The sequence below is a fragment of the Herpailurus yagouaroundi genome, unplaced genomic scaffold, assembly GCF_014898765.1.
Source record: "Herpailurus yagouaroundi ecotype Mexico unplaced genomic scaffold, PumYag 187, whole genome shotgun sequence".
NCBI lineage: Eukaryota > Metazoa > Chordata > Mammalia > Carnivora > Felidae > Herpailurus > Herpailurus yagouaroundi.
Window position 1 is genome coordinate 34565421 of NW_024412418.1, and position 27758 is coordinate 34593178.

At 45.5% G+C, this 27758-nt stretch overlaps 2 long non-coding RNA genes across 2 annotated transcripts; one reads left to right on the top strand and one right to left on the bottom strand.

The window, feature by feature from the left end:
* The first annotated feature begins 4652 nt into the window (after nt 1-4652).
* Nucleotides 4653-24082, top strand: LOC121043733 (uncharacterized). The gene is made up of 3 exons (XR_005797010.1): nt 4653-4681; nt 14366-14507; nt 23075-24082. It is a non-coding gene; the product is annotated as an uncharacterized LOC121043733 (long non-coding RNA).
* Nucleotides 5968-16859, bottom strand: LOC121043732 (uncharacterized). Its single transcript, XR_005797009.1, has 4 exons — nt 16762-16859; nt 9041-9113; nt 8661-8777; nt 5968-6876 (listed from the first exon to the last, which is right to left on the bottom strand). It is a non-coding gene; the product is annotated as an uncharacterized LOC121043732 (long non-coding RNA).
* Nucleotides 24083-27758: the final 3676 nt, after the last annotated feature.

The window sequence follows — 27758 nt, forward strand, 5'->3', positions numbered from 1 at the left end:
CATAAAACTGCCAAAGTCAAATGCAGAAAGTCTGTTGATTAAAATTCCCTGTTATAACAATAAACACCTGACCCCGAGCTTCAGCAGATGGCTGGGAGTGACATCAGTCCTCCTGACTCCGGACCTAAGTGATCTTCCAGAAATGCCTCCTGAAACTGTGGCCTTTCCTGGGCCTCCATAGTGGCTGTCCCAGCACCACTGGAGGCTGGCTGGGTAGGCCTGAGCTAATTGTTTTTCCTGTCAACGGACCAAGATGAGATAAAGCCCAGCCAGATAGAAGCCCAAGGAGCAATCTGTGACACCAACGTGTAAATCCTTTGGAGAGGAATAAAAGCATGAGAGTAGTTCGTGCCCAGAGTCCAAGTATAGCCAGAGATGTCCCAGCGGAACATTGCCATGCATACTCAACCCCACCTCCCCATGCTGTTCCTTCTAAGCCACTGGTTGTGCAACAGGCACACCTTGTGTTAAAGTACAACATACTTATTCAGAAAACATTCGTTTGACACCAACTATGTGTTACAGATCTGTACACATACCTGTATGCCATAAACATATGGCTGCACATGATTACCAGGCCCCGCAAAGATACCCAGACACACACCTTCCGCAAACATGGCACATACACGCACAGACACAAACACACGTGCAAACTCATAGCAGTGTAACATGCACATGTATGAAGTCGTAAGAAAACATGCATATTGCATTAGAGCCTTGGTGCAAGGGACAGAAACCCAACTCACACTGGCTTTCATTAAGAGGGGACTAATGAAAGAATTCAAGAATTCAGCTGGGCCTCAAGAACAACCAAACTCAGAACCATGAACTTCACCAAGTTCATCACCTACTTTGGCCTCTCTTTCTCTGGACTATTTCTCTCTGTGGTGGCTTCTCACAAAAGCTCGTGTGTAGCTAACTGTGGGAAATAAGTTGTTTCTCCATGTATGGGAAACAGGGTACACATTCCTAACCTCGGACCACAGATCACAGTAGATAGAAATGACACAAGTGTTTTCTGGTTCCAAGACCAAAAGTCCAAGGGATGTGACAAGTGATCCCAGGCCCCTTTGTTTGAGTTAGCCAAGGGTAGGTTATGCTGCGGTAACAAACACAACACAACACAACACAACAAAACGCCAAGGTCTCCATGGTATGCTCCCAGAAGGTTTATGTCTTACTTGTGTTATATATTTATCACAGGTTGGCTGTGGCTCTGCTCCCTGGTATTTCCTTTCTGAGCCTCAGGGTGACAAAACAGCCTTTCTCTGCATGTCACATGGCCGAGGGAAGGGAGGGGGAGAGGTGGCAAGCCATGCAAAGTCTCTTAGAACCAAGTGTGGTATGGGTTACCTGAGATCTCATGCCATTGGCCAAAAGAGGTCATTCAGCCATTCCTGACATCAGAAGGGGGAAAGGAGACACTGAACGCTTTGAACAGTTACCCAATCTATCGCACTGTCTCCTGACCATCCGTGACCTTGTGAGTGGAATTGACTCATCCCTTGACAGATTAAATTGAGCCAGGAGGCAGGACCTGGTTGTGCTTCTGCGGTGGCTCCAGCAGTAATACTCTGAATAAGGAGTAATGCTGTGAATAAATTGTCCCAACTGGGGATCGCTGGGCAGATAACATCGTTGTGCTATAACGATATCTTGGATGAGCTAATGTGTAGACATGGGCTCAGGCCAACAAAGTCACATGGCACACACAGGCACACACACAACTCCCATACACGGATATGGGCACACATCTGCAGACTTAGGAACACACACGAACCCGTAGCGGTACCTGCGTGTGCACACATACGTGCACCATGCACATGTTGAGGTCCAGTCTGCCCTCATTTACATGTTAACCCAAACCCACATGCCACCCTCAGGCCCACATGCACACTCCAGCTCAGCAGGGAGTGGCTGCTTCTGCCGCTGGAGAGATCAAAGGCAGCTGCTCCGTCTGCATATTTAAGGAGCCCCTGCTGCTTCCCTGTAGCTCTCAGCTGAGCCCCCTGACTAGGCAAAGCCCCACTCTGGGAAATACCCCCCCCCCCCCAACTCCGCCCCAGGAGAAAGGCTTGGAATCTAATCACTTCCTTCCCCAAGCCTTTTAGGAAGGACCCAGAAAGAAATCCTGGGTAGCATGGAAGAACAGCCCGGCGCCCATCTCCAGAGGTCAGTGCTAAAGCCAGGACTATCAGACAGAACAGACAGCCCTCCGGGGACAGCCAGGCTCAGTCCCAGGGAAGGAAAGACTGACATTGCCCCTTCACGGAGAACTTGAATTTCCTTTTGAGGAACACTCACGCTGCCCAGACTCGATGTTGGATTCGGGTCTTTGTGAAAAAGTCCCAGACAGGGAGCTGAACCCCAGGGCATAGTACTGGCTTTGCCACAGATGCATTTGGACCAGTCACTTTCCCCTTTGGCCTTCGGCTTTCTGGAAAAGCAGAAATTTAGAGCTACTGGAAACCATCCAATCCAGGAATGACAAACACCTGGCACACCTACCATTGCCCAACCCCTTCCACACCATGGGAGACATCTCTAGCCCACCACAGTACCACGTGAGCCTAGCCCACATGCAGCCTTGGAATACGTTTGTGCAAAATACTCTTTGTCGAGATACTAATTCATAAGGTAGACTCGTGAAAGGAGACCTATCACCAGCCCTGATCTAACCCTAGGACTTCACCGAGTAAAGGAAGAAAACACAGGAAAAAACTCTTCTCCTAATCTCCCAGAAGCAAATTAGGAGGCGAAAACAGGTGAAGCCGCAGCCCCTGCCGCCCCTTCCTCACCCATCCAGGTTTCATCCAAAGAAGGCAAGTGGTTTTCATCTCGTTTGCAACCTCTGATCAATTGGCAAGAGTCGAACAAAACACCACGTGGAGAAGACTTCGGACTCAGTAGGAAAGGGTATCATGATCAATTACCAACATCTGCCGTCAGGACAGGTGTGCAGAGCCAGCACCAAGCCTCATTCTAAGTTAAGCCACGTTTATAGTGAGGGTGAATGATGCACAGTGCTACACACGCGAGATGATGATCCTGACCTGCCCATAAGAGGAAATACGCTTCTGCCCAAGAGCGGAGATGTTTTGGTTGAGCCTCGGGAGACATGTAGGAGCCTGTTTAAAATGCCACTGCTGTGTGATAAGTGATGGGGAAAAAAAGAGGCGCAGTAGGTAGGGAGATGGGTGAAATGTGTTGAAACAAACGAACAAAAAAGCCACTGCCACGGAGGAGAGAAGTCCTAGGTTCAGGAGGCAACCAGCACTCCCTACTTAGGACCCTGCAAAAGTACGTTGCTGTTGCTGATTCCTTTTGCCCACAAGAGAAAAAACGGACCTAGTATCCCTACTGTATGGCTCCTTTATCGAAAATAGCACCAAAACAAACACACTTCCATAATGATAATTTATTGAACACCTACTATATGTCAGGCACTATGCTTGGCTTTTTACGCAAAGTGGATCTAATTCTCTCAACGTTGCTGCAAGCTAGATTGTGTATTCCCACTTTGCAGATAAAGAAATGAACACTTGGAGAAGCTATGTGACTTGCCCAGTACCATTCAGGCAGCAAAACGGTTGGATCTGAGCCCATATCTGGCTGACACCAAAGCCTCCCCTCTTTGTACTAGATAAGTTTTGAATCAAAATAAAAGCAAACATGAGCTCTGTAAGAATTGCACATAGCTTTGGGATGGGGGAGGAACCAATGGGATATTGGTACCCAAATCTGATGGCATTTCTCTCATCCCTCACTTCTTAAATTGTGCATCTTCTTGTCTATCAAATTCAAAGCCAGCGCATGGGTGCTGCTCAGATTTCCAGGTTTTGGCAAACAGATGCTGTGAAAATTTTATTTACACTTCTGAATGCTCTATAAAGACTTTTATTCTCTTTTATTTTTTTCACCACAAAAGCCTTAAGCCACCAATGAAGAAGATGTAAAAAATACAAATAAACATACAGAAAAAATAAGAAATACTCCTAATTTCATAATCTATCCCCCAGAAATAGACATTGTTAATACTTTAGGATATAGAAATTCCTTTATTTGTACTCCAAGACCCACAGTAGATGCACTGAAACCACAGACAGTACCAAACCCTATATATACTTATATACGATACATACATACATACTTACTATGCATACATACCTACTTACGATAATGTTTTTTAATGTTTATTTATTTTTGAGAGAGAGAAAGAGAGAATGGGGGGTGGAGGGGCAGAGAGAGAGGGAGGCAGAGAATCCGAAGCAGGCTCCAGGCTCTGAGTTGTCAGCACAGAACCCGATGCAGGGCTCGAACTCACGAACTGTGAGATCATGATCTGAGCTGAAGTTGGACGCTTAACCGACTGAGCCACCCAGGCGCCCCAGATAATGTTTAATTTATAAAGTAGGCACAGTCAGAGATTCACAAAAGTAAATAAATAATAAAATAGAACAATCACAGTAATATACTGTAATAAGTTATGTGAACATGGTCCCTTTCTCAACATATCTTATTGTATTGTTCCCACCCTTCTTATGAAGCTATGAGAGGATAAAATGCCTACATGATTGAGGTGAATGACGTAGGCATTATGACATAGCATTAGGTGACTATTGACATTCCGACTATGGGTGAGAAGGAGGATCATCTGCTTCCGAACCAAGATGGACCACAGGTAACTGACACCCATGGGAAGGGAAACTGTGGATAAGGAGAGTGACTGTATAACCTTGCAGAAGTTTTCTGTATAACTTTGTTTACATGGTGAATCCACACTGCAATACAATCTATTTTATTATCTGCCTTTTCCTCCACGATATCTCATGTTATTCATCTACTACATCATTTGAACTTACCGGTTAATAGTGCAGTGTGTGGATGTATTATATTTCATTTAACCAATAACTGTTATTGTATATTTAGGTTCTTTCCAATTAAATGTTATCATCATAAAAATATGATAGCTAAATCTTTGAATATCTTTATGGTTGGTAATTTCCTTAGAATAAATTCCCAGAATCTGAGGGTCAAATATATGAATGTTTTGTTACCTAATCCAAATTGCCCCCCAGAAAAATGTATATCAGTTTTCCAATTCTACCAGCTTCTCCAGACCTTTACCAATACTGGACATTTCTGTTTTAAATCTTTGACTGCTTCCTAACACTTGTGAACATGAAAACAGAGCAATGCACTTTGGAGGGGCCCCATGGGGCACCCAAGGGTCACAGGCCGTGACTGTGAAAATGGATATGTTGATTTATTTAAGTGGACATGTGTTAGCATCACTTGAAAAGAAGGCATCAATATACCATATCATGTGATGATACTCCACCACACAATAGCACTACATAGACCCGGATATTACATACTGTGGAGTGCTGTCTCCCCAGCTGGAGAGCAGGGGACAAGACCTAAACCATATTTGTCTCTGCAACCTTCCAGGCCCTAGTGCAGAGACCTGTGCTCAGGTGATATCTCTGAATCTATTCTCTTCATTTCTGTCAATGGCAAGGTCATTGGAGGGTAAAGCATCCAGCCTGAGGTTCCCCGAGAAAAACTAGAAAGAGAGATGGCTTGGCCTAGGAGAGCAGGCATAGCGTTTGGATTTAGGAGTTCTAAGTTCATGTCTTGGGTCCTCTGGTTGTTTGTGGCAAATTCCTTAACCTCTCTAAATCTACTTGCCTATTCTGGAAAAAAAAAAAAAAAAAGACATCAATACTGATTCCACAAGGCCCAGGTTAATTAATTAACGAGATAATACAAGTAAGGAGGCCTTGCAAATGGCAGCACTGTACTGATGTTCCTTGGACCATCATCATATCAAACACTTGGAGTTGTCGTATGGATGTCCCTCACCAGGGCAAAAATGCAAATTCAGAATTAATTGCTACAAGCTTTTCTCTACCTTCTAAAGATCCCAATAAATGTTCATGGTTAGGATGTTCGTGCAGACACATCTGAGTTGGAATCCAGGCTTTACTACTCATTGGGTTTATGATCTTGGGAAAGCAAACTAAATATTCTGAATCTCAAGTCTCCTGGACTATAAAATGTGGATGATAACAATGCCAACTTCACAATGGAAATAATATACCCAGTGTGAGGACCAAAGGAGATAATATATACATAAGTGCCTGGCCCAGGCTGGAGGTACAGCAGGAACTCAAGAAATACTTCCTTTTCTCCAACAACTGTGGGTAGGACTCCCCTATAAGTCAACTTCAGCCTTCTATCTGTCATTTTTTGTTGTGTAACGTATCACCACAAACATATCGTCTTTAAAAAGCAGCCATTCATTTAGCTCAAAATTCCATGGGTCACCACTCAGGCTGGGATCTGCTGGATGGTTCTTCCAGGGACCCATGGGGCTCATCCACACGAGCAGTGAGTGGCCTCACTCACATGTCTGGCAATTGGCTGTATATCAGTAGGGGCAAAGAATGTAACTGGGCCACCGGTCTCATCTTCTCACAGGCTGTTTGGGGCTCCCACACATGAGAGTAAGTGCATATTTCCAAAAGTAGCAAGAGGGCAAGTCACCGTGCACAAGTTTGTTAATGCCTGTGTGGCCAAAGCCAGACACATGGCCAATCCCAGATTCAAATGGTAGAGAAACAGACTTCACCTTTGCACGGAAGAACCTCCGACGTCACATTGCATGGGTGCGTACATACTGGGATGGGAAGAATCGTGGCCATTTTTACAGCTGCCTCAGAAGTGAGGGCTCCTTCCGTGGCTGTCTGTACCCTATGGCATTGCTCACACAAAAAGTAAATCCCCTCCGTGAATGTCAAAAAGTCTTCCATAACTTTGCCAGCATTCCCGCAAATCAGAGCCACGATGGTGCCATGATCTCCAGCCTAGAAGCTTGCAAGCAGGAGACAGAGACAAAAGAACAAATGCTTAAATTATCTGATGAATGTCAGATACATTAAACTAATTTATGTAATAATGTAAGCACAGTGATGGGAAGGTAATATGAGAGACATAAATTATACATTATTATTGTCAGTTCTAGCACTTATCTTAGTAGTGTGTCAAAATACATCCTGATACGTTAACATTTATAGAAATGAACAACAAGTGCTTGTGCTCAGGGATCTGGCAGTGAGAAGCTGGATGTCATTTGCATGTATGCACCCAGCCATCGTTGTCTTTCCAGGGAATGATAAGGTAAAAAAAGAGGGCGCCCAATGTTCTTGGCTCCCTTAGAGGGCCTTGGGCTCAAATCCGCCCGCCCCGGGCATGCATTTCAGAGTATGGCCAGCATGGAAAGCCATGGCCGAGCATGGTCTTGGGATCAGACTGACAAGCTTCTGGCTCTTTAATCCAAGTTGTCTCATCTCTCCAAACCAAAGTTTTCACATCTGTGAAATGGGAATGATAATTTTATCTTCAAAAGATCGCCATAAGGACAAAATGATAATATTTTGTTTTTCTTCTCACTGAGGTACCTCTTGGGTAATGGCAATAAGAGATGTATTGTTAAACAATGTTAAACATTGGGATTCCGAAGGAAAACCGTCCTCCTTGTCTGGAGCACAGTTAACAACTGCCCGACCATAGTTTTGTTATTGTCTTTCCATCCGTAAGATACTGTCTGATGTCCCCCTTTCCCTGTTGTGTAATGGCCAAACTATAATTCTCTTGCCCAGAGTATAACACCAGAGTGTAACACTAGTAGTAACCTCCTAGAGCTGGTGAGTTCTGCAGAGAACTGTGGATTAATCTTGGACACGTCCGGGGACTGGCCTCTAAGGCTGGTAAGATTCAGGGTCTGAATGACTCAGAAGTGTCCAGACATTAAAGGAGCCCATAAGCAGGACAACTCCTACAGGGAAATAAGGCCCTGGGGAGGGGAACCCAGCATACAGGGTCAGGCAGGTGGGCAACCATCCTCTGGGGTGATGACCCGAGGATGATGGCCCATCCCAAGGGAGTCAAGGGTAGACCTCCATCTGAGCCAAAGCCAAGCTCTGAGCACAGACAACCCCAGGGGAGGGGAACTGAGTGAAAGAGCAGACAGAAGCTTTGTAGAGAGCTCCAGAGGGAGCACCATGTACAGCCCACAGAAGCTTATCATGTCTACCCACTAGAGGTGAACCAAAGCCGTTTCAGTCCTGCCTGCCCAGTGTGCCTCTGGTCTTGATGCATAGGCAGGCTGAATCTACAGCAGGGACTCAAGGGCACTAAGCCCAGAAGTGGGAAGCTGGAGAAGAAGAATCTAGAGGTGGGGGAGCAGCGATGGCCCCGGACCCCTGAAATCCATCTCCTTTCCTTTCTCCTTCCTTAAGAGCCCCACTGCCTGGCCCTACTATTCTTTCCACGGTTCAAACTCAGGGAAGTCCAGGTTCCCTTCTACACCTCTACTTCTCCATTCTGAACAGATGCCAAAAGTCCTGGCCACTTAGTCCATTCTCCTTCTGGACCAGCTGCCTCCCCAGGCTGGGACCAGGCCAAGGCAGGCAAGAAGCCCGAAGCGCAACATATAAGAAGGTGCTCTCCTTGGGTTTGTGCAGCTGCAGGCCCAGCACCTAAGGGAGTACCTTCTTCAGTAATGCATGCTGGCTTCTTGCCGCACCCTGGTCCTGGCCCTAGCATCCACCCCCAGGCCTGTGTGTATAATCCTGGGGTGGCTACAGTGAACATACCTGGAGGGCAATCTTCAGGGACACAGCTTGCTCTGCCCCAACAGGCCACGCTGGGAAGAGGAGAGCTACCCAGATCCCTGGTGGATAAGAACACCTTCTCTTGGCCTCTTATAGACCCTGGGGAAATAGGCAGAGATATTTATGTATATCCAGTCCTCCTCCTCCCCTATCTGGGAGGCCCCCATGGCAACTCCATCACCCATGGAATAACAACCGACATCCTCAACTTGGCGTTCAAGGTCATTGCCTGTTCTACCTTTTAGTACACTCTGCTGTGACCACTTACGGTATAGCTGGACTGGATGGTGAGCATCTCCAGGGCAAACATTACCTCCCCTCCCAGTGCCCGGCACATAGATACCTGATGAATTACTGGGTACCTGTTCTGTGCAGATGCTGTGTCGGTACAGAAATCACCACGGACCAAGGCCCTGCTTTCTTGGAGCTTATGCTCTGGTTGGGAGATACAAACAACATACAAATTAAATACATAATACACCACATGATACATATGCTAAGAAGAAAACAGAGCCTGGCAAAGAGACAGTGAGACAGGGTGAGGGATGCTGTTTTAAATATAATGCTCCTATTGGTAGAGAGGAGACCCCCTTTTGTTGAATGTATTCTGGTTGGTGCAGCCAGACCAACGCATGACATTCAGCTACAGCAGGTAGCAGGTAGCAGGTGTCGGCAACAACAACCCCAGGCCAAGGATGGCCCCCATCTCCTGTTCTTGTACGTGAAGTTTTATTGGAACATAGCAATTCCCATTTATTTACCTATTGTCTATGACTGTTTTCAGACTACAATGGCAGAGTTGCACAGTGGTGACAGAAACCGTATGTCTTTTGCAGAAAAAGTTTGCTGACCTCTGAATTAGAGACTCACGCAATACAATGCATCATCAGTTGCAGATTGCCATGTGAACAGACCCTAAATTCTATGGTAATGACTCTGTGTCATTCCCTTCCTCTGCAATAGGGATAGTGCTTTCTTAGACTCAATTTTCCTAGGCACTGTGTTGGTACATGGACGCAGATCCCTCAGTTCCCGAGGGGGCGAGAAGGTGGAGGTGCCCAGAAAGCAGGCTTCAGCTGGTAGGGATGCCAATTCTCTTTTCATCTGATGTACAACCCCCCCCGACACCCAACCAGCGATATCATTTTCCCCATCTCCCTGCAAAGCCAAGCAACTTTGCCCACCCATTTGCCATTCGACAAAGTCTTTTAAACAGATGACTTTTAATAAGTTAATCCATTCATTGTCTGGAGCTCTGAAAACTGACATAAAAGCACAATGACGCCTAATTAAACTTGTTCTGTGAAAACTAATTTGTCAAACCCAGAAGCACAGTTCATAGATAAATGCTAATATTTGAAAGTCAAATTAAAGTTGAAAAGGTTTGTAATAACAGTTAATTAACTCTTGTTTTGTTTTCCTTCACTGCAAACTGGAACCAACTGCATTGCGGGCGCCTCTTTAACATTTTGGACCACAAAGATAAAATTCAAAGCTTTGAGATACGCCTTTGATGTTGGTATTCTCTGCAGATTCGATATTATTTTAAGTCTCTTTGTTTAAAAATTCATTTTTATTATCCCTGCATGAAATGCATGGCAATTCCCCAAATAACGAGCCATCAGTGCAATTAACATCGTCGATCGACACCAGCGTCCTGATAATTAATACAGACGCGCTGCCTCCCCAGCGAGAACTGTGAGGGCTTGATTTTTCAGAGCAACTGTTCATTTACAGACTCAGCTTCAACCTAATGAAAATGGATTGTGAAACTTTAATGAACAAGACTTTGCTGTCATAATAATAAAGACTTTGAAACAACGCGGAGGCCTCCATAGCAAGCGTCTGGCGCCGTGCTTGTTGCTACGGTACGTCAAACCAATTAAGCCGTATGATGAATATTTACACCGAGGTTTTTTTCAACTCTATGACATAAGATAAACTCGTAAAAGTGAGCATTAATTCTGCATCAACAGCTTCTGACATTACATCGCAGCAAAGATGCATCCGCCCAGCCAAAAGGCTGCGTCTGCCCACCTCTGTTTTGTCTTAATAAATGTCAACAAAGGATTAGAATGCTCCGAAAATCCAATTTGCATGCACAGGTTGTGAATACAAGTGCAAAGAAAATATCTTCCTTGAGGTGCGTGCGTGTGTGTGTGTGTGTGTGTGTGGCTGGTGGGTATGTGTATAATAGTACCCAGGTGGGCCTGATCCGTATGTTTGCATCTCTGTGCCTGGGGGAGTGTGTGTCTGCCTTATACACATGGATGTGGGGGGGGGGGGGGAGTGGAGGAAGGTGTAACAGTGCATAAACTTGTTTGTGCCTATGTCATATTTGTGTACACACATCTCTGAGAATGTACATATTGGGATGATTTTGTGGGTTTGTTTGGGTTTCTATGACTATTCCTTGTATCCACTCAATGATTTTTATTAAGCATCTGTGATACTAGACAATGTGAAGTTACAGTGGTTACAACATCTTTCAAAGGCATCTTTACTCAGAGAACTATGGTCTGGTGGGGGACTCTACACATCCATTAGTATCCAATCACAATAAAGCACGTCAAGTGCTAAGATGGGAGAAGGGAAGAGTATGTTGGGTGCAAATAGCAAAGGCACAGAAGACAAATTAAGAGAAATTAGGAGAGACTTTCTGGAAGAAGGGGAACTTAAACCGGACTCGAAGATAAGAAGTTAGCCAGGCAAAGACAGGGAGCCAGATGAAGAAAACACATCTGGGGACTTTGTGTATAAATATGTACTGCACTTATGGCAGCTGGATTTTGTCTAGGGTCTGTGTGCCTGCACCTGTGTGTGTGCTCGGAGAAACACACGGACGCATGTACCTCTGTATGTCCAGGCCTCAGTGTCTGAGAATCCTAGCACTCCGTGGGGCAGGAAATATCTCAAAACCAGACACCGTTCCTCTGGATTAGAATGATGCAACACGAGAGCAAAGGGCCATGACTTTGGAAGGCTCAGGATTCAGTGACTCTGGATTCAAAAGATCTGTTACCCCCATTTCTACTCTCACCCGAATTCGTAAGTCAAGCTGTCACGTACCCAGGACTGCCTGAGCTTTGTATTTACAGATGCACGGGACTTCCCAGAGGCTAATGGAAGATGGAGTTACCCCCTGATTTCACAAGCACAGTCGCATAGCAATTTTCAGGTTGGGGATTTCCAAACAACCTTATCCTAGAAGGAAGAGTATCAGCCATAGGTGAGTCAACCATATTACAGTAACTTCTGAATCTAGCTGTATTTCAGCCATACACAATTGTGCACATGGGTATGGATACGAAAGCACAACTTCTGACACTACTGAGGTTAAAATAAAAATTCAAGAAGCTAACGCTTCGCCACAGCTGCCCCTGTGCTTCTGAGACAAGCTGTATCCAGGCAGTGCAAGACTCCGCAGTTTGTTTTCCACTTGGACAATAGGTCATAACTTACACTATGTGCATCCAGAGCACATCCGGTTTCAAGGGGAAAAGCAATCTAGATGGGAGCTGGCCCAAAGAGCTGTCACAAACCCATGTACTTTATCCATGGGGAACCCCCTGTCTGGCATTTGGAAACTCATTTTACTCACAAAATTCCTGGACGTTCTGTTCCCAAACTTCTACTACTACTGCCTAGGCAGTCAACTAAAACTGTAAAGAAAGCTACTATTCACAGACGCCTCACCAATCACGATGACGTCGAAGTTTGTTCTGACTCCATTCATCATGGGGGCAAACAGTCCCACCCATTTTCCCAGGGGCATGTCTGAGCACTGGTTGGTGTTCCTAATGAACGACTTCAAGTCCCCAAGACAAGGTTAAATTGTACTGTTTCCTCGGGTGAAGAAAGATACAAAGATCTGCAGTTAAATAATTTTTTAAGGCTTTGAATAGTTCAAGGTTAGCCCTTGGCCATCCCGAAAGTTTAACTCTCCAGGTTCAGAATCACAAGCATATACTGAGTGCCAAGTAGGCATTAGGCTAGATATTTCCACTAGTTGATCTCATAGAGATCAAAATCCTAAGAAGCAGAATTTATTGCCCCTATTTTAGAGATGAGAACATTGAGGCAGGGAGGAGTTGGGTTGTAAAGGGCAGGGATACTTCTTTTGGTTCTCCTTCTACTTCTAAATACTTCATCCGGAGACATGAGGTCTTACAACAGATGCTTACAATGTCCCCGTACATGAATCAACAGGCAATGCCATCACTGTTTGGAGGGCTCTCTTCCCTTTGCATTTATCCAAATCCTCTGTCAGCATCATGGTCCCAGTTTGGCCTCCCTTTGAGGAACAACAGAAATAGGTACTTCTTGAGGAAAGATATTAGTTTACTTGGAGTGACACGTCGGAGGACACAGAACCCCTTGACACACCTAAAGGGCTCGAGGAAAGGAAAGTGACATTTGTGCTTTCCCCTGTGTTCTCTCATTTAGTCTGAACCACCTCCTTGTAAATATGTGCATGTATAAAGCACATATTACAGAATTCATCTATGCTGTGCCAGTCACCGCACAAGCATTATCTCTACTATTCATGATGCAGCAAGTGGGTAACAGGACCCCAAGAAATCTGAGGGGCTGAGAGGTTTAGAAAGCTGCCCAAAGTTATAAAACATGAGTGGTAGGGTTGGGATTTGAGTGGAGGCGGTCTGACTCAAAGCCCAGTATTCTTTCCCTTACGTTATGCCCCCTCTGAGAATAAGCCCCGTGGTCCAAAGGGGCCAAGCCTGTCACTTCCGTGAAGGTCCTTCCAGTTTAGGGTTCATGATACAGAAAAAAAAGATTGATTTTGTCTTATCAGGGTTATGGGGGCAGTTCAGCTCCCTGAGACTGGCCTTTCCTGAATCTTATAAGGTGTAGGGAGAAAACCTGGTTCTGTGCCTCCTGAAGGCAAGAGGGCCTCATCACTTAGCCTGGGAGACTTAGGCCAGAGACTTCCAAGGATCTCTGTACCTTAAGCCTCATCTTGTCCAACCTCTTTGCAATATCCCAGGGGCCTCTATTGAAAAACTATCAGTGTCTTCAGATATGTCTCAATGAAGTCCGTTCTATCGTTATACAGAGTTATTCTACAGAATGAAACTAGAGCTAAAATCTGTCTCTAGAGTTTCCACCCGCTTGTCCAACATCAAGCCCTTCCTCCGTGGGTCCTCTTCTCCATTCAGAGAGTAGAAGCAGTAAGGACACATGCTCCTTTTCAGGATGCATACCCGGGGTCTGTCGGTGGCTTCCGTTCTCCTCAATGAGCTTCCGTGGGTCTCCGACTTGCAGACCGCCAGACAGACTGGCACCGAGCCCTTGGATGATCGAGCAGCCCTCTCTGCAGTTAGGCTGAAGGAAGGGTGTGTGCTCTGGTCAAGCTCCAGCCTCTATAGCCTCTGACTATCAGACCTTCTGAGAAAGCCCCCTCCCATCAGACATCCCAAAGGCCTCCTCTCCATCCTCAACATCAGAGTCCCGGACCCTTGTGAGTCAGCACCCCTAGGAGCCTAAGTCTCTGGTAAGTGCTTAGCAAAGTGCCTGGGGAGGAGTGCCCACGGAGTATATGGTTCTATTATTACTATTATCAGTGTTGGTACCTGGCAACAGTATCTCAGGGTATTTAGCAGGAGCAGGAACTAAGGCTCACAAAACATAAATGGTGCTGATAAAGGAAATCTGGGTTCTCATCACAGTTCCACCATGCAAGATGAGAAGGAAGAGGAGGAGGAGGAAGAGAAAGATTTTTATACTAAGGGCCACAAGAGCAAGCACCAATTCTTCCATGCTTAGAACCACCAGACGCATTGAATTGAACACGTGCAACTACCCTGTGAGGTGGGTGCTATTATTTACTCCCATTTTATAGATGAGGAAACCAAAGCTTTGAGAGTTAGACACCTTGACAAGGTCACGTAACAGGTAAGCGATGGGATTCGAATCTTGGTAGCCCAAGAGTCCCTAAGCCCCTGCTATTAACCACGATGGAATATTTTCCTGTCGCTAACTTGCAGCGTGAGTTTGGGCAAGACACTTCCCCTCCCTGGGTCTCGATTCCCCCTTGCCCTGGGTTTTCATACTCCAGTAGGCCAAAGAATTGACTTGCGAAAGGCAGCAGAGGTTCCTGGAGAAGCCGAATCTCCCTCACTGGGTGCGCCAAGCTCCACCTTCCTGCATCTAAATTCCCTCCTGGCTGCCAGGGCAGCTCTCAGACTCATCTGAACATGCAAATCAGAATTAATTATTCAAGCCTGGGTCTACTTTGCATACCAATTCCATTTTCTTCTGTGTGGGAAGGTTCTCACCCCTTTTAACAGTTTAGAATAATGTGCATCAGACCTCAAAAATGAAAACAAAAGTTTAAAAAAAAAAAAACTGGAGGAAGAGGGATAAATTGGTTTCTTTTGCTGGTTGCTCCCCCTGGCCGGGGATGGGCATGGCTGGCTGGAAACCAGAAGGACAGAGGAGCCTGCAGGCTGGGATGCTCTCTGCCATTAATGGTGGACAAAGGGCTCGTCAATTTCCTGATCATGTATACCTTTGCGAATCTATGGAGTCTCTCTTCCGAAAACAAAAAAGGTGCAAATCTACAAAATGTGGTCTACAACCACAGAGTGTACCCTGAGAATGCTCAGCCCTGAACCCCTTGTTAGGAAGACAGGAATGGCTCAAATCAGAAATATTGTGGAGAGGAAGGCCCATGGGGTTCCTGGGTGTACAGGTGCATCAGTGAGACTTAAGGAAAGATGCCAGAGACATTGGCCCCCACATAGTCCAATATAGTTTACCTGAGATGCTTAAAGACCCTTGGGTCCTTCTCTGAGACCAAAGTGAACAAGGCCCGTTTCAAGGCACCAAAGCCTTGGTTGGCTAATGCAAGAGTATGTACTTAAGGGAAGATATCTTCAGGGGCCCTGAGTGGCTCAGTGGGTTAAGTGCCCAACTCTTGATTTCCACTTGGTCATGATCTCATGATCTGTGAGTTCAAGCCCTGCACCGGGTTCCATGCTGACTGTATGGAGTCCTCTTGGGATTCTCTCTCTCTCTGTCCCTCCCCTGCGTGTGCTCGCTCTCTCTCTCAAAATAAATAAACATAAAAAAAGACACATACCTTCAACCACATTTCCACAGAAGATGTAAAAATATTATTTCTAAATTACACTACTTCATTTGATCACAACTCTAAAAGTCACCACACAGAAACGAAGATGAGAGGAAAAGAAGTACAATTTGCATGAAAGTTATCGTTGAGTGTAACCATAGGTAATCTTTTTTCTTTTTGCTGATTTGCTACATTTTTCTCTTTATTTTCTACAATAAAAAGTGTTGCCTCATGAAGGAAAACACATAAAGTTTACACTAAAAATTACAAAGGAAGACCAAAGATTAATAGTCTCTGCCCATGGGGACAAGTGGACTGTATCACGGTATTAACAAATAAATAATAAAAGGCGGGTTAACTTGCAGGAATGGCCATGATGGCCTGAATGCGGGCAGAGGAGAGAAAGCAGGTCGGAGGAGAAAGAGAAGGATGAACCAAAAGCTCATAGAGAGGCAGAGAGAGCAGTGCCTATGCTGGCAATCCTCCCCATGAAAAAGAGAGAGAGCGAAAAAAAATCCCACCCTGGCTTCTGACTCCCTCAGGGGATCCTGCTGAGTTCTGTGACACAGATTTAATCTTTCCACACAATCCTCTCCTTGCCTAGGCAGGCTTAAGTGGGCTTGGTCTCACGTAACCAAATAGCACCGAAGACAGCTTGAGGCCAAACAGAATAAGAGTGTCTACTCTGTGACCAGGTGTCTGTGACATCCGGGTGAGTGCGGGTGACATCTGAGAAATTATGTGTAACATCTGCATGGGTGTGTTTGTGTAACAGGCCAAGTGTGTGTAACATCCAAGCGTTTGTGACATGTTGAGAAAGTGTGTGTGTGAGATCAAAGTAAGTGTATGTAGCCCTGGAATAAGTATGCATAGTTAGCTGGAGTCAATAAATGTTTAAATCTGTGACCTGTCAGTTGTAATTTCTATCAATTTCCCCTCCACAATCTGGGCTTACACTCAGCCCGAGGGTCTCATCTTTGCAAATCTCACCTGGGGCCGGGGCAGACGTTCTCTGGATGCTTTTCTGCCGGGGTCCACAGGCCTGCAGAGAGAAGGGCAGCCAGTCACGTTCACCCCCTCCCTGCTCCTCAGGCGATGTCAGCTGACTCTCCACAACCCCTTTGGAAAGCTGATGTTCAGGGCCAGGGGGCAGGTCCCCCTTGATCGTAGCATCAGGGCAGGATCTCATCCAATGCTCAAAGCAAACTTTAGGGGTAGTCAAGACAGAGATAATGATTCCTCCATCACAGACAAGTAAAACTGAGGTCCACGGTGATCAAAAGGCTCGTCCAACTCACATGGGTTAGGAGCAGTGAAGATTTGAACTCAATTCTCTTGACTCCACAGCCTGTGTTTTTCCCAAAATGTCACACTCCTCCCAGCTAGACCCAGCCCTAATCTGGTCTCTGTTCACTTCCTGTCTCCCATCAAGAGCCCCCCAAGACGGGCATCTGCTTCAACAGCAGGAGTGACATCAGACCCCACTTGCCAGTGGCTTTGAGCCCACAAGTGTAGGGATTGACACAGGGAAAACGGACACTGAGCCTAAAACTGTGCAAACGTACACCTGAGCAGTGCTGGGAAGGCAGATTCATTCTGCTGGTTTCCTGGCATTGATCTTCCTTGGAGTACTGATGACATAGAATTGCTGCATCACAAAGCCCCATTAAAAATGTTTTGCCAAGGCTGAAGCAGAATCCAGAAAGTCCAGGAGATTTGGCCTGGTTGAACCCTTCCTGTAACGGGGGTATGTTTCTAAAGCTCTACTGTAGCAGCATCCAAAGGGTGCTAGAAAGGCATCTCACTTGGCCAAGGCCTAGAAGAAGAATGTATTATTTCACTAGGTGCCAAGGCTACTAGGCTGTGTGGCCCTGGGGGGCTGGCCTTGTTTCGTGCTGCTTCCTTCCCGATGAGACCGGCCCAGCCTGTGAGGGCTATCTGCAGTAACCAGTGAAATTGTGTGGTTAACTCCTATGCCATCCTTAAACGATGTCTGCCTTTCCAAGAAGTGAATTCCTTCACTTGGGCTTGAAATTCCAATGGGATGTGCCATCTGGAGGGAAACCTCTGTTTCCAACCCCCTCCCCACCCGGGGATCAGACAGAACATTACCTTTCCTTGACGCCTCACTGTGAACAAAGCCATCAGAGCCTTTCTTGAGAGCAGGATTTTATGGGAAGCACGTGGGGAGCATAGAAGGGACCTGGCTGAGTTCGGGGAGAGGTGAAGAATGTGTAAATGCAAAGACAGTGAGCTAAAGTCCAGAAAACTGTACCGATGCTGCAATTTGCAGAAGGCCTATCCGCTCACGCCCCAAGTGGAGATCCTTGTGTCTGAGCACCGATGAAATGACCGCTGCATGTTTCACATGCGGTGCTGTGGGCACTTCATATCCATGACCTCTCTTAATTTCTTGTCCTTCAGGTCTTGGGCTCACTAGTTTGCACCAATAAAGGAATTCATGGGCTGAAAGATGAACAAAATGGCTAAGATTGACGGGCGAGATAGCGACTCAATAAAAAGGAAGAGAATGGCCCAGGGGTGCCCCTGACGTTAGTTTTGAAAACATTTTCTGCCCATATTCTCCATAAACTATTTTCAGTGGATCAATTTTTATCCTGGTTGTCTTTTCCCTACTCGGCTAGGAAACCGTCGCATGAAAAAATGGTAGATTTCTGTTAGAAATAGAAGGCGAAATCACAAGCACCACTATTAATGAGGTGATTTAAAAATATATATATTCAATCAAGAGTAATTGGGGCTGAGCATAGTAAGTCATGGAAAATTATAAGCTCTGCCCACTCTAGGGCATGACTGGCTATTAAAATCTTTTTCACACCATTGCCTACAAAAAGCAGCTGGGCATCATGCCACTGGGAAGGTGGCAGCAGAATGGCCTCATTCCCTAAACAGGCTTGCAAAAAAGAGGACAATCAGTTGGATTGCTGAATCAAACTTAACCCTTCTTATGCCACGTCAAGTGGATTTTTGACAAAGAGCAGTCAAGAGTTAACGCTTCGAGAGTGAGCTAGGCAATGGCTTTTCATGTGAGAAACATTTGTTGAATGTGCTCATTGAATACCCCCATGCCCTTTCCATCCTAGTAATCCCACTTCCTTTCATTGTCAAAACAAATAGACGTATCCCGTCTTAGTCTCCTTTCTTCATAAAGGCTGGAACTGGAGTTCAGAGAAGCCAGGGTGCAGCCCAAGATCACATAGTCAATCTGTGCCACGCTGAACTTGTATATTTTGATTCTGCCCCGACAGCTGTTCTCGTGACCCACAGACACCCTCCTTCCTTGTTCTGCATCCCCAGCCATGGGTTGATAAAGACCAACAAACTTCAGTTAACCAGAACTCCTGGTATTTTCTTTAATGTTCCCCATTTTAGTTAGAATTAAAGAGAAAACCCTTCCAATTCCACTTTGGGACTTGATAAATTTGGAACTATATCTGGGTATCTTTTCCGTATTCACCTGTACAAAGAACATGGCGAATTAGAGTCTTTCTAGGAAGGAAATACTTGCACGAATAATCCTCTTTGAACATATTTCTCACCACCCAGGACTATGAGTGGTTGGAGTCCCTGAATCCCTGGAGGTCCAAGTTCCCTTAACTGGCCCCTGCCTTCCTGCCCCTCCTTCCTTTTGCTCCCCTTCCATATTACAGCCTAAGACCCAGAAAGAGGCAGGGACTTGGCTGACTTAAATATGGGCTGATCCTAGCATGTACTTTTTCTTTCTTGCTAATAAATCCATCAGATGAGGCTGCTTCACTGTGTTGTACTCCATATTTTTAAAATAAGCAGAAGGAAAACAAAAATACTATTTCAATGAAGAGTTTAATTAGCTGGGATCTGTTTTGTCAAGGTTAGAGGTCATGCTGGATGACGGAAAGAACTCCTAACCAAGAGTTGGTTAACAAAGGTTGTAGCCTCAAATTCACTATTACAGGTGTAACCATGGGACATTTATTGAACCTCTCTGAGTATCAGTGTCTTCAACTTCAGGTGGAACTAATGATACTTACCTACTTTGCAAGATGGTTGTGAAGCTCATATAACGAGTATGAAAGTATTTGGAACATTGAGATGGGCCTTGTGCTTGTGACTTGGCCCAATAGAATCCCAACCTCTGATACATGTAATTGAAGCACTACCAGGACCATAAATGGAATAGCATGAAAAGAGCAAAGGCTTTGAGATCAGACTGGTGCTGGTTCAAATGTTGAAAGTACCACTCGCTAGTTGAATGCCCGTGAACAAATTAATTATGCCTGTGGAGTCTCACTTTTGAAAAACTAAGCAATTGAAAAAAGCAATACTTTTCTCACTGAGTTCTGAAAAGGATGACAATGGTGTGCCGGTAAATGTTCAACAACCAGCTTTCCGAACTCAAAAAGCCCTGGCTGATAGGCTCCCGTCGTGTAAATTCTCTCACCCCAGCCGCTTCAAGTTGCCAACATGGCGTCGCTGGATGCCGAATGCGTCCGCTTGGCTCTTGCAAGCCAGCCTGAGCCAGCGCCAGCCCACCTCTCATATTAGATGAGTTAATGAATGTGAAGACCCAGGACAGCTTTCCCATTTACCAGAAAAATCACAAATGTACATTGGCTTTATTTTGCTTGGGCCCTGTCTTCCAAGTCCCAGAATCTGAGGCAGACACTGAGGTGAGCTGCGGAGGGGAAATCGGTAAGTACTTTCATTCCTGGAATAAAGGAAATGGAGGTGATAACTGGAGGGAAGGAGCATCCTGGTGCTGAGGTGAGAACCAGGTACCAGAGGAAGATAACCAGCAGGAGAAAGAGGTCTCCTTCCTCCAAGCCCTGGATACAGTGAAGGACTGGAATTCATACCCAGACCAGCCTTGGTATCACCCAGATCTTGTTCATTCCACCATCACCTAGGTAACCGGGGCAGTGTGGGCTTAGTTGCCTGGCAACAATGCCCATCTCTCTACTCCTGTACACACCCTCAGGCCCTCACCCCTGTGACATTCCCTCCCCACAGGCCACTGCCTGTCCCAGCAACACGACTCTCTACTGCCACTCCAAGCCCCTGGCTAAGCCAGTCCCAGGGCCCCCTTAACTGGAGTGCACCTGCCCAGAAATCCGTAAATCTGCTAGTTCTCCTAGAAGAAAAGCACCAGAGACGAAGAGTCCAGATCAAGAGCCAGGGGCCTTAGAGTCCAGTCTCAGCTCCACAGAGGACCAGCTGCCGCAAGACCTCGGGCAGGTTGCTTGACTTCTCTGAGTTTTTGTTTCTTCATCCCCCAAATGGAGATTTCCCTCTCATCTGCACAATCGGGATTTTCCTTCATCTGCAAAATGAGGGATTACAACACTTGCTAGGCCAATCCACACAGTTATCCTCGGCCCGTGTGTGAAGAATCCTCTGACGCACATCGAGTGCAAGGGGAGATGAGGTGATTATTATAATCGCCTGCAATGCTGGCATTACATGGGCTTCCAGCCTCTCCAGAGTTCCCCAAAGCTAGGCTGAGGCCTTGGCACCAGGAAACCAAGGCTATGAGTGAAGCCGAACCTCTTCCAGGACAAAGCAGGTGACATGTTCTAATGGATTCTGAAGAGGGTTTGTGTTCCTGCCCTTAACCAGTGTAGCGCCATTTGTACAGGCGGCCCGGAAGCCCGCCCAACGGCTCGGGCTCTCCGAGAGGAAAATTGGCAGCTCCGGGAAGTGAGCAGCTCTCAGGTCGGACTTGATTAGGGACCAATTTGGGCCTGTTAGCCGAGCCTCCAGTATCATCTCGGCCAATTACTGGCCCAGCCTGGCCTGCAGCTGGCTGTTCCTTCCAAGCTGGACACTTTTATTTCCAGCAGAGCTCTCCCTGCGCCTGAGGCAAGAGACCGGGGTGACTGTAGCCCATTAACAAGATGGAGAGAGAAATAACTCACTCTGTTAAGGTAACGGTGTGGGTGGGGCTGGAGCTGGAGCTTTAATTAAAAAAAAAAAAAAAAAAAAAGCCTCAATAAACAGTCTTGTGCCTCGCGTGTAATAAGTATGGGAATTTATAAACTCTCCCAGCTACGGGGCTCTGATGGCTATTAAACCTCGCGTCTGGCAGAGGAATTTTGGCCTTATGGGCAAACTGTGTTCTTCACCCCTGCCAAGCCAAACAGGCTGGCAACAGGAGGGAGGTGGGTGGGATCCTCTGAGACTGCCCCCCAACCCTTCAAGAACTTCTGGGGTCAGGCTATCCCCCAAATTGTGCTGGCCCTCAGGAAAGCCAGAATCTGTCAAAAGGCTCTCCTATCCTGCCCCTTCCCCTGCCTCTGCAGGAACCTGGAACTCATTCCTGCCTCCCTCCAGCTAAGGCATTGCTCCCAGGAATGCAAACAAGAAGGGTCAAACTCAGAATAATGGGTTCGTTGCCCACCCCCCCACTACCCGGAGCTGGTGCGACCTTGTATATTTAACAATCCTCACCATGGCATTCAAAGTCCCCCCCACCATCCAACGCTTTCTTACCATTCCCTGCCACTCTGCTTCCGACTTATCCTTCATGCGCTCATCGTATTGTCTCTTGCCTTTGGACCTCTGCTTTTGCTGTTCCTTCGGCCTCAAGACCTACTTCCTCCTATGCTTGCTTGGCATAGCGTGGTCTTACAGGGTGGACCCTCAGGCCAACCTAAACTTGGAATCCCCACTCACCAGCTGTTTCACCTTGGGTGTAAGTTTAGCCTATTTAATACCTCAACCTCTCCAATGATGAAATGGAGATTATGACACCTACATCACAGGGCAACTGTAAAGATTGAGAACGTGTGTGTGTGTGTGTGTGTGTGTGTGTGTGTGTTGTGTTTGGCACACAGTATGCATTCCATAGCTATTTGTTGCTGTAGAAGTCGGCAAACTATGGCCTGCAGGCTGATTCCATCTACTTGTTTATGTATGAATAAATAAAGTTTTATTGGAGCACAGCGTCGGCCACACCCATTTGCTCATATATTGTCTATGACTTCTCCCTGCTCCAGTGGCAGGGTTGAGCAGTTGTGATAGCAGCTGTATGGCCCCCAAAGCCCAAATAATATACTATCTGCAGCCTTACAGAACAATTGTGCTGAGTCCTTCTTTAACAGCTAATGAAGATGCTGACTCTAACTCCCTCCCCACACACACACACAACCCCAGGCTGCATCCTTTCTGTGCTTACGGCCACCCCTCCTTTTCCCTTTACACGCTTAGCATTGCCATGTTCTGCTGGGGTGTCTGCCTCCACCAGTGGACTGTGAGCCCTTCGAGGGAAGGAGCCACTTTGTCTTCATTTGTTTTTCTCCCACAGGTCATACTGAACAAATTATGAATGACGGATGAACGAGGAAGTGACCATTCCTTGAGCCCCAGAGAGACTCAAACACAAGGCCAGTTAGCTGAACAATGCCGCCCCATTTGGGATGAAGCAGACCCAGCTTACTGAGTTGGGGCTGCTGGACATTTACAGAAAAAACCTTAGCCTTGTCTGATTTTTCTCCATGCTTTCCCAAGACAGAGCCATTTCCAATTTAAAAAGCGTCAAAAACATGAGGCAGTGAGGGAGAAGAAAGAAGCACCTTGATATCCACACAGAAGTTTTCAGTATTATTAGTGCTAAGTGTTACAAACGCTCATTTTTCCTTCGTCATCACCATTAGCTAACCTTAGTAGAGTGCTAGTTATTCACATGAGGTTTGAGGGAGTGGGTGGTGATGAGGCAGGAAGGGAGCTGGCGACCCAAGAAACACAATGGGAAATTAACACTGGGACGATGTTATTACGGCAATTGCCGAGTCGTAAGTAGGCTAAGCAAATAGAAAGTTGGTCAAGTCTGAGGTTTTCTAGAACTTTCTTCCGCCTAGACTTTAGTCAAGAAAAGGGGAATATCTAAGCTTAAAGATAAAAGCGATAGGAGAAAAGATGAACACATTCAGACAAGCAGACACTACTAGTTCACAGCCTTGAAAGAAATTATTCCTTTGACACCAGATATGGAAAATTCTCTATGCCTCATAGAGGGAAGGAGGGGATTTAGTGGGGGAACTAAATACACGGGGAAACAAATACAGATAAAAAAGAAGCCTCCGTCCCTGCCTTCAGGGAGTCCATCGTCTAATGAGAGGTTAAAACCAGTAGGACTGTAATCGTCCTTATAAACCTGAGTGAAAACCCAACCGACAATGTGTACAATGAACCCCAGAGACTCAATCAGTTCCTATTACTGTGAAATCTCAGGTTAACCAAAGATTCCCAGCCAGTGACGCACTGACTGTAAGCAATATTTGAAACAATAAAACCTCCTGTAACAGGAAAAGAATTCAAAGAAGCCCTTGGGATCTTTGTAAAAAGGTTTGGCCTATTTAAACACTTGCTGCATAATTGAGTACTCCAGCACACTGGGCAAAAGATTAGGTGAGATGTAACTTTGACAAAGTTACCAAGAGGACCAAGGGCAGCAAAAATCCCAGAACTGAAAGGCACCACAAAGTCAGTATCTTCTCCTTTGGATTCCTTGAGACGTTTCTAGATATTTTACCTAGAAATTGTCACATAGGTGTTTTTACACTAGAATAATTTGTGTGTTCTTATGTAGTATGACTCTTAGAAAGGAATAGACTTCTGGCATTTCTAAACATCTTACATGTGTTTGATCAGGAAACATGTTTTCTAGACTACCATCCCGCTCTCATGCTCTGTGTGGACAGTGATCAAGGTGTTGATAGTATTGTGAGCTTTTTGAGTAAAGAGTGACTCATCTCTTTTGGTATTGCTGGTGCCCAGGACATACCCTGGCCATAACCTGGTACTTTCTAACATTAGAAATGTTAGTGGGTTGGAACCAGCCTATGGTCAAGAAGCTGATGTTCTGAGCTTAAGTCACAGATATATCATAGCCCCAGGCCACCATCGACTTTCTGTAGCACAGAGAAGGCACAGGGAAGTTCAAAATAGCTTCTCCAATCTCCAGACTCCAATGGAACTCAGTTTAGAACAAAATGTTTCCCAAAAACTTATATAGCTTGTCCCATCAGCGTCCAGTAAAGGCTACTCATCCTTAAGAGATTATTGAGTCAGATTCTTCTGAAATGGCCAGGGCCCACAGACCCTCTCCAGCTCACGACTCCCCAGAAGTAGCCATTACACAAGGAGAGTGTCATGTGTCAACTTCATCCGAAGTTAGCAGATTTTCTTGACTGCTAACACTTTAGAGAATGTTTTAGCAGAAATACTTGGGGCAGATATAAATAAGTTTCTAATAATCTCATTAACAAATTTCTATAACATTCTTACTATCAAGTGCCTGGAGATCATAGAAATTATTTTATTGGCTACATTAATTTCCTCTTGAAACCTCTCAACATATCAATTTGAAATACATCGTCTGAATTCTGCAGTTTCATTTCAATATGTTAATAATCATAGGTAAACAAACCCAAGGCTGAAATTGTCTACGAAGAATGGAGGGCAGCTTGTTGGATGTTCACAAACACAATGTAGGATAATTATACACTAAAACACTTAAACTTGCTAGCACACAGAAAATTTACAAAGATCAATTGCTCGTAAAAAAAAAAAAAAAAGAAAAAGAAAAAAATTAATCAAATGAGAGAGTTATCTAGCAAATGGTTAGAAAACTTGATGGGAATTCCTTTGATAACACCATTTTGATTTGATTAGTTGTACTATTTTTATATCTTTAGTAAAGAGAATTTGATTATACCGCTGAGCTCCTTTTCTGCAGAAATATTACAAAGCCATTAGTGGCTCAGAAGAAAGTGTAGAAGGAGGATTCAAATACATTTTTAAAATTACAACCTACTCCGCTCTCTTCTCCTTGTTTTCTTTTTTTCTTTTTTTAAAGTGATATTAGTTTGTGAAGGCTGCCATAACACATCACCACAGACTGGGTGAGAGATTTATTTTCTCACAGTTCCGGAGGCCAGAAGTCAGTAATCAAAATATTGGCAGGGTCGCTTACTTCTGAGGCCTCTGCTTGGCTGGTACGTGTCTCTCCCGGTGTCTTCAAATGGCCTTCTCTCTGCATCTACCTGTGTCCAAATTTCCTCTTCTTATAAGGACACCGGCCATATTGGATTAGGGCCCACCCTAGCGACCTCATTTCAATGTGATTACCTCTTTAAAGACCCCACTCCAAATATAGTCACATGCTAAAGTACTAGAAGCTAGGACTTCAAAATAGGAAACTGGTGGTGGGGTAGGGGGTGGTGAGGGACACAATTAAGCCCATAACATTGGTAGATATTAACCTTTTCTTCCTCTATTTTTTAAAGAAGAGAATATCACTGCCTTAAAATTTTTCCTCTTAAATGTTCACATTTACACTCCCCGAATCTGTCACCAGTATCAAATTACAAATATTTCTATTGCCGTTTAAAAATTTTTGTAACTGGACACTTGTACCTCTTAATCCCCTATTTCTATAGACCTTTATCTCCTAAATTTCTCTTTTATTTCTCTGCTTCAAGTCCTCATCATCCCTCACTCAGATTCTTGCAGCAGCTTTTTCCCTGACTTCTACCAACATCCAGCTCCCAGAATGATCTTTCTACATAAAAATCTTATAGCCACGTCTATTTATTTTTTTTTAATTTTTTTTTCAACGTTTATTTATTTTTGGGACAGAGAGAGACAGAGCATGAACGGGCGAGGGGCAGAGAGAGAGGGAGACACAGAATCGGAAACAGGGTCCAGGCTCCGAGCCATCAGCCCAGAGCCCGACGCGGGGCTCGAACTCACGGACCGCGAGATCGTGACCTGGCTGAAGTCGGACGCTTAACCGACTGCGCCACCCAGGCGCCCCCAGGTTTTAATCCTAGTAGCCTGGCCAAACAACGCACAATGAATTCATTTGGATCTTCTATGTTGTTTTGGTTGTATCATCTAGTTTATAGTTCACAGTGACATCCCTTTTCTTTCTTTTTTTTTTTTTTCAACGTTTATTTATTTTTGGGACAGAGAGAGACAGAGCATGAACGGGGGAGGGGCAGAGAGAGAGGGAGACACAGAATCGGAAACAGGCTCCAGGCTCTGAGCCATCAGCCCAGAGCCCGACGCGGGGCTCGAACTCCCGGACCGCGAGATCGCGACCTGGCTGAAGTCGGACGCTCAACCGACTGCGCCACCCAGGCGCCCCGCTATACTACCTTTTCAAGTGCATGTCCTTTCCCCACCTCACCATTCCCTCTACTCCATTTCATCACCCCTATTCCCCTGGCATGTCAGGCTGTCTTATACTTCAGTGACTTTTTAATATGTTTTTCCCACTACTCCTGAATTATCTTTCTCCACACTTTTTGAACGGCAAACTCCTATTCATCCTTTAAAACCCATATCAAACATCACCTCTTTTATGAAGTTTTCCCTACCCATCAAGACATGGCTCCTTTCAATTCTGGATCCCCACAGTTCTTTGTTTATGCTTCAATCTCAGCTTGTAACTTCTTTCATCTTGATTATTTTTTATGTTCCTTTCACTATTCTGTGGAAACTTCAAAGGCTATATCAGGATCTTAGGAGTTAAAAAGCCCATGAGAAGTTGTCCCTCTCTGCTGGTGTGGTATCCTTGCTATAGGGCAGAGTGGGAAGATTAAAGGAAGTCTTTAGAACACAGACTCAGTCCCCCTTCTGTAGGGCAAGGTTTTTTTGGCCCCCCTCACCCTTGCCTCAGGCTAAGCCAGGTCCTTCTTCTATTATCTGGCTGTGCCCTCCTGCCAGCCTCCTTCTTGAGACTGTTTTTTTTTTTCCCATGGGGCAGGATCCATGCATGCCCAATGTGTTCTCCATTACACCTCCAGGACTCATCACTGTAGGCAGTCAGGTGTTTCTTGAATAAATGAATGAGTGAGTAAAGTGCCCAGCCTAGAGCCTGGCCCACCACAGTCTCTAGTCTTCCCTTCTGGTATTATAAAATCTGAATAGTCCACACTCTGTTCTGTACCTTAAAAAATCCCCGCCCTCTCCCGGAGACCCTA